Source organism: Moschus berezovskii, chromosome 15 (assembly GCF_049115385.1).
Source record: "Moschus berezovskii isolate FMDL1 chromosome 15, NW_MosBer_1.0, whole genome shotgun sequence".
NCBI classification, from domain to species: domain Eukaryota; kingdom Metazoa; phylum Chordata; class Mammalia; order Artiodactyla; family Moschidae; genus Moschus; species Moschus berezovskii.
Window position 1 is genome coordinate 31,879,403 of NC_142474.1, and position 12,609 is coordinate 31,892,011.

Here is a 12,609-nt window from a genome sequence, read left to right on the forward strand (position 1 = left end):
CTAAAGCTGAAACTCCAATACTTTGGCCACCTCACGTGACGAGTTGACTCACTGGAAAAGACTCTGATGCTAGGAAAGGTTGGGGGCGGGAGGAGAAGGGGACGACAGAGAATGAGATGGCTGGATGGCATCACCGACTCTGTGGACATGAGTTTGAGTGAACTCCGGGAGTTGGTGATGGACAGGGAGGCCTGGCGTGCTGTGATTCATGGGGTCGCAGAGAGTCAGACACGACTGAGTGACTGAACTGAACTGAACTGAACTGAACTGAACTGAATCCCTTTGGGGAAAACTTTATTCCTCACTTCATCACCTGAAGCATAACTGCTAGCTCAATGGGGCCCTCAATTCACAGAGGATCTGCTAAGTGCCTGCTTGGTTCATTGGTGGTTCAGCTGACACCAGCAATGTCCATGCTCAACCTCAGCACCAGCTATGTAGAATCAAAACCAGGCATAGTCATTCTGTTCAATGGGCACCACTCAAGGCAGTGCTCATAGTTCTGGCCAGTACCTCCCTGTTGAAACTTAGTATATTTTTACTGCCTTTAGTAGTTGCCAATGGCCTAATTGTCTTATCTGCAAAACTGGAAAGTTGAAGAGATTCTTCTTTGGAACTACAAACTGTGGCAACAAATTCAGCTGCCAACCAGATAATCTGGGCCTCTCATGAGAGATGCCCATGGTTAAGGGCCCTTCTTTAATAAGATCAACTTACATCATGCTGCTGATCCAGCCTGTACCGCCCATATAACCACCATGACTGCCTGGATCCATCATTGCACCAGACGTGGCAACACATCCACCAGCATGAATGGGGCACAAAGTAAAGAATTATATGTTTCTGATGCAAAAAGCACCACTTCAAACAGACTTGTAATACCTGCCAAAAGTTAAGCTGTTTGTCTTATAGTAAAGAGGCTACACTGCACAGAGGATTGTTCCCCCTACTCCTGAATGATTGACTATCCCAGACCTTTGACCCCTCCTCTGAACTATCACTGGTGCTTCACTACTCTGGGGCACATTTTCAAGTTACAGTGTTGCTGTTCTAGTTTTATCAGGAGATGGCCTCACCATTGTAGCCCTTGTGTGACTAAGCCATGTTGTTTTTGGCTTTCAGGTCATCTGCAGCCTAGCAACAATTCACACTTTGTTGCAAAAGCCACCCAAGGATGAGCCAATAGTCAAGGCATCCAATGGCTATGCCATACTCCCTACAATCTTCCAGTGTCCTATATTATTGAGCACTGGAATGGCCTCCTCAAAAATATACTCAATAAAAACCTATGGGATGCAGCAAAAGCAGTTCTAAGGGCGACATTTATGGCAATATAATCCTACCTCAAGGAACAAGAAAAACATTGAACAGACACCTAATTTTATACCTAAAACAACTGGAAAAAGAAGAACAAAACCCCCCCCCCAAAATTAGTAGAAGGAAAGAAATCATAATGATTTGAGCAGAAATAAATGAAAAAGAAATGAAAGAAACAATAGTAAAGATTAATCCAACTAAAAGCTGGTTCTTCGAGAAGATAAACAAAATTAACAAACCTTTAGCCAGACTCATGAAGAAAGAAAGAGAGAAGAATCAAATCAACAAAATTAGAAGTGAAAATGGAGAGGTTACAACAGACAGTGCAGAAATACTAAGTACTGTAAGAGACTATTATGAACAACTATATGGCAGTAAAACAGACAACCTGAAAGAAATAGACAGATTCTTAGAAAAGTTCAATCTTCCAAGACTAAACGAGGAAGAAATAGAAATTATGAACAACCCAATTACAAGCACTGAAATTGAAGCTGTGATCAAAAATCTCCCAAAAAACAAAAGCCCAGGACCAGATGCCTTCACAGAAGAACTCTGTCAAACATTTAGAGAAGAGCTAATACCTATCCTTCTAAAACTCTTTCAAAAATTGCAGAGGAAGGAGCACTTCCAAACTCATTCTACGAGGCCACCGTCACCCTGATACCAAAACCAGAAAAAGACAACGCAAAAAAAGAAAACTATAGGCCAACATCACTGATGAACATAGAAGCAAAAATCCTCAACAAAATTTCAGCAAACCGAATTCAGCAGCACATGAAAAAGCTCATACACCATGATCAAGTTGGGTTTATTCCAGGGATGCAAGGATTATTCAATATACACAAATCAATCAATGTGATACACAATATTAGCAAATTGAAAGATAAAAACCATGTCGTAATCTAAATAGATGCAGAAAAAGCCTTTGACAAAATTCAGCACCCATTTATGATTAAAACTCTTAAAAAAATGGGCATAGAAGGAGCCTACCTCAACATAGTAAAGGCCATATAAGATAAGCCTACAACAAACATTATTCTCAATGGTGAAAAACTGTAAGCATTTCCCTTAAGATCAGAAACAAGACAAGGGTGTCCACTTTTGCCACTATTATTCAACATAGTTCTGGAAGTCCTAGCTACAGCAATCAGAGAAGAAAAAGAAATAAAAGGAATCCAGTTTGGAAAAGAAGAAGTAAAGCTCTCACTGTTGCAGATAACATGGTACTGTACATAGAAAATCCTAAAGAGAGCATCAGAAAATCATTAGAGCTAATCAGTGAATTTAGCAAAGTTTCAGGATACAAAATCAATACATAGAAGTCACCTGCATTTCTATATACTAACAATGAAAAATGAGAAAGAGAAATTAATGAATCAATCCCATTCATCATTGCAACAAAGAATTAAATACCTAGGAATAAACTTAACAAAGGAGACAAAAGAACTGTACACAGAAAATTGTAAGACACCAATGAGAGAAATCAAAGATGACATAAATAGATGGAGAGATATTCCATGTTCCTGGGTAGGAAGAATCAATATTGTAAAAATGACTATACTGCCAAACACAATCTATAGATTCAATGTAATCGCTATCAAATTACCATTGGCATTTTTCACAGAACTAGAACAAAAATTTCACAATTCATATGTAAACACAAAAGACCCCGAATAGCCAAAGCAGTCAGAATGAAGCTGCAGGAATCAACCTTTCTGGCTTCAGATTATACTACAAAGCTACAGTCATCAAGACAGTATGGTACTGGCACAAAAACAGAAATATAGACCAATGGGACAAGACAGAAAGCCCAGAAATAAACCCATGCACCTATGGGTACCTCATTTTTTACAAAGGAGGCAAGAATATACAATGGGGCAAAAATACCCTCTTCAATAAATGGTGCTGGGAAAACAGGACAGCTACATGTAAAAGAATGAAATTAGAATGCTTCCTAACACCATACACAAAGATAAATTCAAAATGGATTAAAGACCTAAATATAAGACCAGAAACTATAAAACTCCTGGAGGAAAATAGGCAGAACATTTGATGACATAAATCAAAGCAAGATCCTCTATGACCCTCCTCCTAGAGTAATGGAAATAAAAACAAAAGTAAACAAGTGGGACCTGACTAAACTTAAAAGATTTTGCACAGCAAACGAAACTATAAGCAAGGTGAAAAGACAACCCTCAGAATGGGAGACAATAATAGCAAATGAAACAATGGACAAAGGATTAATTTCCAAAATATACAAGTAGCTCATACAACTCAATACCAGAAAAACAAACAAACTAATCAAAAAGTGGGAAAAAGACCTAAACAGACATTTCTCTAAAAAAGACATACAGATGGCTAACAAACACACAAAAAGATGCTCAACATCGCTCATTATTCAGCTCAGTTCAGTTCAGTCGCTCAGTTGTGTCCGACTCTTTGCGACCCCATGAATCACAGTACGCCAGGCCTCCCTGTCCATCACCAACTCCTGGAGTTCACTCAAACTCATGTCCATCGAATCAGTGATGCCATCCAGCCATCTCATTCTCTGTCATCCCCTTCTCCTCCCGCCCCCAATCCCTTCCAGCATCAGAGTCTTTTCCAGTGAGTCAACTCGTCGCATGAGGTGGCCAAAGTATTGGAGTTTCAGTTTTAGCATCAGTCCTTCCAATGAACACCCAGGACTGATCTCCTTTAGAATGGACTGGTTGGATCTCCTTGCAGTCCAAGGGACTCTCAAGAGTCTTCTCCAGCACCACAGTTCAAAAGCATCAATTCTTCGGCGATCAGCTTTCTTCACAGTCCAACTCTCACATCCATACATGACCACTGGAAAAACCATAACCTTGACTAGATGGACCTTGGTTGGCAAAGTAATGTCTCTGCTTTTTAATATACTATCAAGGTTGGTCATAACTTTCCTTCCAAGGAATAAGCGTCTTTTAATTTCATGGCTGCAATCAGCATCTGCAGTGATTTTGGAGCCCAAAAAAATAAAGTCTGACACTGTTTCCACTGTTTCCCCATCTATTTCCCATGAAGTGATAGGACCAGATGCCATGATCTTTGTTTTCTGAATGTTGAGCTTCAAGCCAACCTTTTCACTCTCCTCTTTCACTTTCATCAAGAGGCTTTTGAGTTCCTCTTCTCTTTCTGCCATAAGGGTGGTGTCATCTGCATATCTGAGGTTATTGACATTTCTCCCGGAAATCTTGATTCCAGCCTGTGCTTCTTCCAGCCCAGCGTTCCTCATGATGTACTCTGCATATAAGTTAAATAAGCAGGGTGACAATATACAACCTTGATGTACTCCTTTTCCTATTTGGAACCAGTTTGTTGTTCCATGTCCAGTTCTAACTGTTGCTTCCTGACCTGCATACAGGTTTCTCAAGAGGCAGGTCAGGTGGTCTGGTATTCCCATCTCTTTCAGAATGTTCCACAGTTTATTGTGATCCACACAGTCAAAGGCTTTTGCAGAGTCAATGAAGCAGAAATAGATGTTTTTCTGGAACTCTCTTGCTTTCTCCATGATCCAGCGGATGTTGGCAATTTGATCTGTGGTGCCTCTGCCTTTTCTAAAACATGCTTGCACATATGGAAGTTCACGGTTCACATATTGCTGAAGCCTGGCTTGGAGAATTTTGAGCATGACTTTACTAGCGTGTGAGATGAGTGCAATTGTGTGGTAGTTTGAGCAGTCTTTGGCATTCCCTTTCTTTGGGATTGGAATGAAGACTGACCTTTTCCAGTCCTGTGGCCACTGCTGAGTTTTCCAAATTTGCTGGCATATTGAGTGCAGCACTTTCACAGCATCATCTTTCAGGATTTGAAATAGCTTATTATTAGAGAAATGCAAATCAAAACTACAATGAGATATCACCTCATACTGGTCAGAACGGTCCTCATCAAAAAGTCTACAAACAATAAATGCAGGAGAGGGTGTGGAGAAAATGGACCACTCTTGCACTGTTGGTGGGAATGTAAATTGATACAGACACTATGGAAGATGGTATGGAGATTCCTTACAAAACCAGGAATAAAACCACCATATGACACAGCAATCCCATTCGTAGGCATATACCGTAAGGAAACCAAAATTGAAAAAGACACATGTATCCCAATGTTCATTGCAGCACTATTTACAAAAACTAGAACATGGAAGCAACCTAGATGTCCATCCACAGATGAATGGATAAAGAAGTTGTGGTACATATACACAATGGAATACTATTCAACCATAAAAAGGAACACATTTGAGTCAGTTCTAATGACTGAACCTATTATACAGAGTGAAGTAAGTCATAAAGAGAAAGATAAATATCATATTCTAAGGCTTGAAGCTCAACATTCAGAAAACAAAGATCATGGCATCTGGTCCCATCACTTCATGGGAAATAGATGGGAAAACAGTGGAAACAGTGTCAGACTTTATTTTTGGGGGCTCCAAAATCACTGCAGATGCTGATTGCAGCCAGGAAATTAAAAGACACTTACTCCTTGGAAGGAAAGTTATGACCAACCTTGATAGTATATTCAAAAGCAGAGACATTCCTTTGCCAACAAAGGTCCGTCTAGTCAAGGCTATGGTTTTTCCCGTGGTCATGTATGGATGTGAGAGTTGGACTGTGAAGAAAGCTGATCACCAAAGAATTGATGCTTTTGAACTGTGGTGTTGGAGAAGACTCTTGAGAGTACCTTGGACTGCAAGGAGATCCAACTAGTCCATTCTAAAGGAGATCAATCCTGGGTGTTCATTGGAAGGACTGATGCTAAAGCTGAAACCGCAATACTTTGGCCACCTCATGTGACGAGTTGACTCACTGGAAAAGACTCTGATGCTGGGAAAGGTTGGGGGCAGGAGGAGAAGGGGACGACCGAGAATGAGATGGCTGGATGGCATCACTGATTTGATGGACATGAGTTTGAGTGAGCTCCGGGAGTTGGTGATGGACAGGGAGGCCTGGCGTGCTGTGATTCATGGGGTCACGGGGAGTCGGACACGACTGAGCGACTGAACTGAACTGAACTGAATGCATATATACAGAATCCAGAAAAATGGTACTGAAGAATTTATTTACAGGGCAACAATGGAGAAACAGAGATAGAGAATAGACTTATGGACATGGGGAGAGGGGAGGAGAGGGTGAGATGTATGGAAAGAGTAACATGGAAACTTACTTTGCCATATATAAAATAGATAGCCAACGGGAATTTGCCGTATGGCTCAGGAAACTCAAACTGGGGCTCTGTATCAACCTAGAGGGGCGGGATGGAGAGGTAAACGAGAGTGAGGTTCAAAAGGGAGGGGATATATGTGTACCTATGGCTGATTCATGTTGAGGTTTGACAGAATACAACAAAATTCTGTAAATCAATTATCCTTCAATAAAAAATTATTTAATTAAAAATAAATAAACTCAAACCCTTCTGATTACTTCCTTCATCTCCTTTTGGTCCACACAGCTTACTGCTACATGCTCAGTCTTTGTTGCCACGTTGAGGCTTTCACTAGTTGCAGCAAATGGGGTCCACTCTTCGTTCCGGTGCTTGGACTTCTCATTGTGGTGCTTTCTCTTGTTGCCGAGCGCAGGCTCTAGGTATGTGGGCTCAGTAATTGTGGCGCACAGGCTGAGTTGCTCCGAGGCATGTGGGATCTTCCTAGACCAGGGATCAAACCCATGTCCCCTGCATTGGCAGAAGGACTCCTAACCACTGGACCTCCAGGGAAGTCCCTTGAGTTTCTATTGATAGTGCGTGCGTGCATGCTAAGTCACTTGAGTCGTGTCTGACTCTTTGCGACCCTATGGACTGTAGCCTTCAGTCGTGTCTGACTCTTTGCGACCCTATGGACTGTAGCCTGCCAAGTTCCTCTGTCCACAGGATTCTCCAGGCAAGGATACTGAAGTGGGTTACCATTTGTTTCTCCAGGTCTATTGATAGTAGCCTTAATTAAATTCTGATTGAGACAGATTGAGCAGATTTGGTCTCAGTCTCTACTTGATCAGATTAATGAGAGTGGTGAATGGAGTGGTATATGCACGTAAATAGTCAAGTTCAGCCAACAACGTGTAGGTCAGCTGCTGAGAGAGTTCAGATGCCACAGACCCTGTGCATCACTGCACATTTTTATGTGGCATGCAAAGCATATAAGATCTTGAGCACTCTGCCTGCACTGTTTCTCAGGGTGTGTGTGCAGACAGCAATCCTGAGGAATGCAGTAATCTCTCTCTCCAGGACAAAGAGCTTGCTTATTGTCTTCTATAAAAGAAGTGGGTTCCCCATTCTCCTGTTCCTTAGATGCAAAACAAACCCACTGTATGCAGCGCATCCACAGGGCTCCTTCACATTGTTCCTCTTGGACTTGGGAGTGGGAGCAAGAGGAACTGATGAAAACGATGCTTTTGCTACTTGCTGTGCTTTGAGTACTTTGCTGTTCTTTGTCTCTGATCCAGGAATCACATGTCTTCTACCAGCATTCATGAAACGGTAACAGGTAAATCAATTAGCTTGAAAGTGGGGCCAAATCAAATTCCAAGTAGTTACATGTAGTGAGGTGAAAGAATAAACAGTAACTGCTAGAAAGGGCCTTAGAAGAAAGGGTGTCTTAGAGTGTTGCTTTAGTCTTCTCAGGCTGCCATAAGAAAATACCAAAGACTTGGCGGCTTAACCAAAGAGATTTATTTTCTTACAGTGCTGGAGGCTAGGAAGTTCAGGATCAAGGCACTAGTCAATTCAGTTTCTGGTGAGTGAAACTGAGCAGGAGCCTATAAAGCCTCCCCAGTGGCTGGTTGCTCTGTGTTCTCCTGTTCCTGATTGTAAAAAAAAAAGGAGAGAGAAAGAGAAGAAGAAGAGGGTTTTAGTCACCTAGGCCTTCCCAGAATTCCAAGGAGCAGACTCAAGTAGTTTACTAGTCAGAGAAGTGAGGGAATGCAGAGAATAAACGAAAATCAGTCAAACAAGAAAAGTAATAATAACTTAAGCAATAGTTCAGCCATAAAACAGTCACAGGACCCCTAGTTCCTCCTCAAGGGGTAAAGATAACAATCTGACACATATTCTTGAGTTGTTTTACTCAAGTTGTTTTACACCCCCCCCATAGAAATTGCTGACCACAAACATAAAGACCTCAGACTTGTTAGAATCAGATAAATGACAAAGATTCTTGAAACACCCTGCTACCTCACCACTAACCAATCAGAAGAATTTCCATGAGTACATCATGCACCTTGCAACCCTCACCCCAATATTGTTTTTAAAAACTCTTCCCTAAAAAAAGTCAAGGAGTTTGGGTCTTTTGAACATTAGCTACCCATTCTCCTTACTTCAGTTCAGTTCAGTCCAGTTCAGTCACTCAGTCGTGACCGACTCTTTGCGACCCCATGAATCATAGCATACCAGGCCTCCCTGTCCATCACCAACTCCCGGAGCTCACTCAAACTCATGTCCATCGAGTCGGTGATGCCATCCAGCCATCTCATTCTCTGTCGTCCCCTTCTCCTCCCGCCCCCAATCCTTCCCAGCATCAGAGTCTTTTCCAGTGAGTCAACTCGTCATATGAGGTGGCCAAAATATTGCAGTTTCAGCTTTATCATCAGTCCTTCCAATGAACACCCAGGATCGATATCCTTCAGAATGGACTGGCTGGATCTCCTTGCAGTCCAAGGGACTCTCAAGAGTCTTCTCTAGCACCACAGTTCAAAAGCATCAATTCTTTGGTGATCAGCTTTCTTCACAGTCCAACTCTCACATCCATACATGACCACGGGAAAAACCATAGCCTTGACTAGACGGACCTTTGTTGGCAAAGTAATGTCTCTGCTCTTTAATATACTATCTAGATTGGTCATAACTTTCCTTCTAAGGAGCAAGCGTCTTTTAATTTCATGGCTGCAATCACCATCTGCAGTGATTTTGGAGCCCAAAAAAATAAAGTCTGACACTGTTTCCACTGTTTTTCCATCTATTTCCCATGAAGTGATGGGACCAGATGCCATGATCTTTTTTTTCTGAATGTTGAGCTTCAAGCCAACTTTTTCACTCTTCTCTTTCACTTTCCTCAAGAGGCTTTTGAGTTCCTCTTCACTTTCTGCCATAAGGGTGGTGTCATCTGCATATCTGGGGTTATTGACATTTCTCCCGGCAATCTTGATTCCAGCTTGTGCTTCTTCCAGCCCAGCGTTCCTCATGATGTACTCTGCATATAAGTTAAATAAGCAAGGTGACAATATACAACCTTGACGTACTCCTTTTCCTATTTGGAAGCAGTCTGTTGTTCCATGTGCCCTGCAAATAAAGGCTATACTTTCCATCACCACATTCAAATGTCAGTAGATTTGCTTTGCTGCACACCAGGAGAACAAATCCGAGTTCGATCTGATAACATGAGGACTCTCTTCCTGGCTTGCAAATGACTTCTTTCTTGCTGTGTCCTCACATGAGGCAGAAAACTCTGTTATTTCTTCCTCTTATTATAATGGCACAGTCCTATCAAGTTAGGACCATCCTTTGACCTTTGACCATCATTTGACCTTTATCCTCTCCTCACAGGGCCTGTCTCTGAATATAGTCACACTGGAAGGTAGGGCTCCAACATATGAATTTCCAAGGGACATAAACATTCAGTCTATAACAGGTGACATCAGGTTTCAGTTAAGGCTAGAGATGAGAGAAACCATTTAAAGAAATGTTTAGAATATGAGGAAATTGGCTAATTAGAAAGAAGGGTTCGAAGAGTGTAGCAGATGTTTTGGGGGTGATGAAGTGGTCAAGATGAGTCAGGGCCAAAAAGAAACAGAGTATTATGGGACTAAGTGAGTACCTAACTGTTCCTGTTCCTACTCAACTCCAGATCCTAAGGGAAAATTTAGTAGTGGGGGGAGGGGAGGGGAATATATATATATATATACTATCATTTCAAATTTTCCACCACTGCTTGTGGGTAACTAAGGGGAAGCCCTTCAGGGATACTGCTGGTGCTATTACAGCTTTAGGTTAGAAAACTGCTGTTCCTGAAACTTCTCGGAAAGATGGAGGGTGAACAAAGTGTCAGCCCTATGGAGATCTTGCTCCACAAGAGAATGGTTCCATTCCTCTTCCTCAGTGGGGACTGAAATTGAGATTGGTTGTCTTCGAGATGGTTTGTGTTTGGAAAGGATGTGGACAACTTGGAATATTGAGGGGACACACAGCCCAGACTGAATGAAGGTGGGAGTACAACACTCCTGACAAAGTAACCACCAGTACTTGTATCATTATATAAGACTGAATAACTCAGCCTCAATGTGGGCAATAGGATGATGAATCATCCTGAGGTCAAATAACACCTGTAGTGGAGGTTTCCCTGGAGCAGTTGAAGAGACCTCAGGAGACAACAGAGAGGAAGGCTAAGAGCTGGGGCTTGCCCACCAGGAAGCCTTTTGTGATGGCCCTAGCCATTTTTGTTTCTTCCTAGAACTATGTGAACAGTGCACGCTTTAGTTTTTAAATTCTTCCTATATTTTAATTCCCATCAGGGAAAAGAAGTTGATATGAAGTGGATCCAAGTGCTGAACTAACACTCTGGAGCCTCCAGGGGGCGCTATGGCCCAACACAGTCTGGTCAAGGGCACTTTGCCTAACACACCACTTTGGATTTGTTGTCTATGGTGTTGCACTCTAACTTTTAGAGAAAGGAAGGGGTTCTGACGATTTTTAAAATATTGTTTTAAGGCCCACGCCTACAGGAAAGAGCCCAAGCTCCTCAGCATGGAATCCTAAGCACAAGCGTGATGCTCCAGGTGCTAAAAGCTTCTACTTTGAAGCAAGTGCTACAAACCCACTCATTCAGCTCTGCTAGTCTTTACAGACGTTGATCCTTTGCCCAAGACTGCTTCTCCCCTCTCAAGCTCAGGCCCTTCTGTGCTGGTCAGAGTGCTTGCACCTGCATCTTTTCCAGAAGCCCAGGTCACTCTGGAGTGACACTGAGAATCTACACATCTCCCACCACCACACTGTGGTACCCATCAGGACATGGCCTGTGTTTTAGGCTTTACTTATCATCTAGCACCAAGCACACAACAAGAGCTCTCCCTATGGGATGAGCACAAATGTCCATGATGGAGAAGGATGAGGCAGAGGCTCTGGGCTGGTGGTCTGTGGTGAGCCTCTGCCTGGGCCAGAAAGACATTCTTTATCAATTTGGGCTTGTTCAATGCCTAGCCAGGACACACCAGGCCAGAATGTGGGGAAAGGGGCATAAATGTCTCAGCCATCGGGCCAAGGGCAGGATGATTTCTGGGCTGGGAACTAAGAGGAATGAAATCTGAAAGGGAAGATTCTCTGGCAACCTTGGACCAACATCTTCCATCACCACCACCCCTCCAGCTCTCTGTGAACACAGCTACAACAGGCCCCCAAAGCCCTTTCTCATGAAGCTATAACAGTTTGAGAGAATTTTGTCAAAGGAACGAAGATAAATAATACAAAATTAAAACAGAGAGTTCCAAGAAACAGACTTGCTGGATCTAAAGCAGAAATACCTAATTATGACTCCAAAAACTGACCCAGAATTTGCCCAGTGGCTTTCTACTTGCTGTGTCCAATTGGTACCCTCATCACCTAGGGCCACAGATGAAGAGCTGGTTTGTGGGGAATGGGCATGAGTGTGGCTGGGCATGTGGAGATGAAGTGGTCCCAACTCCAGCTCAAGGGCAGATCTACTTGGGAGAGGGTCATTCCCTGGAAGCAGGAGCACCCCTCCTCCCCATGGGTCAAGGCCAGCTCTGTCCTCATCAGTGGGTGTTCAAGGCTAACAGAAGCAGATGGAGGCCCACACTAGGACATCATTTTCTCAAAGATGGCCTTTGAGGCTATGGAAAAGCCTGAGTTCTCTGAAAGAAGAAAGGAAGAAGGAAGCAGCACACAGCAGGCTGGGGCACACCCAGGGATAAGAGGAGAGATGGTACGCTTTGGTTATCAGGATGGCCTTCTCAAGTGTGTGAACAAGGCAGGTGTGCAGAGCCCAGTGCTGCACGGGGGTCAGAGGGCCTGAGGCAGAGAGAGGAACAAACAGCAGCAGAACTGGAAGGGAGCCAGACTATGAGGGTTTCAAGAGTGGCTTGCTGGGTACTGACAAGGCAGCCTTGGTGGAGTGTGCCTGTGGACCTTCTTAGAAACAGGAGGGGCACAAGTTGGAGGAGGAGGAGGCGGGGACAAAAGGAGGGCTCTTTTAAGAATGAGGAGGTCTGAGCAGAGGAAAGGAGATCAACAGTCAGATCAGATGGAACATCAGGAGGTGCAGAAGAAGGGACT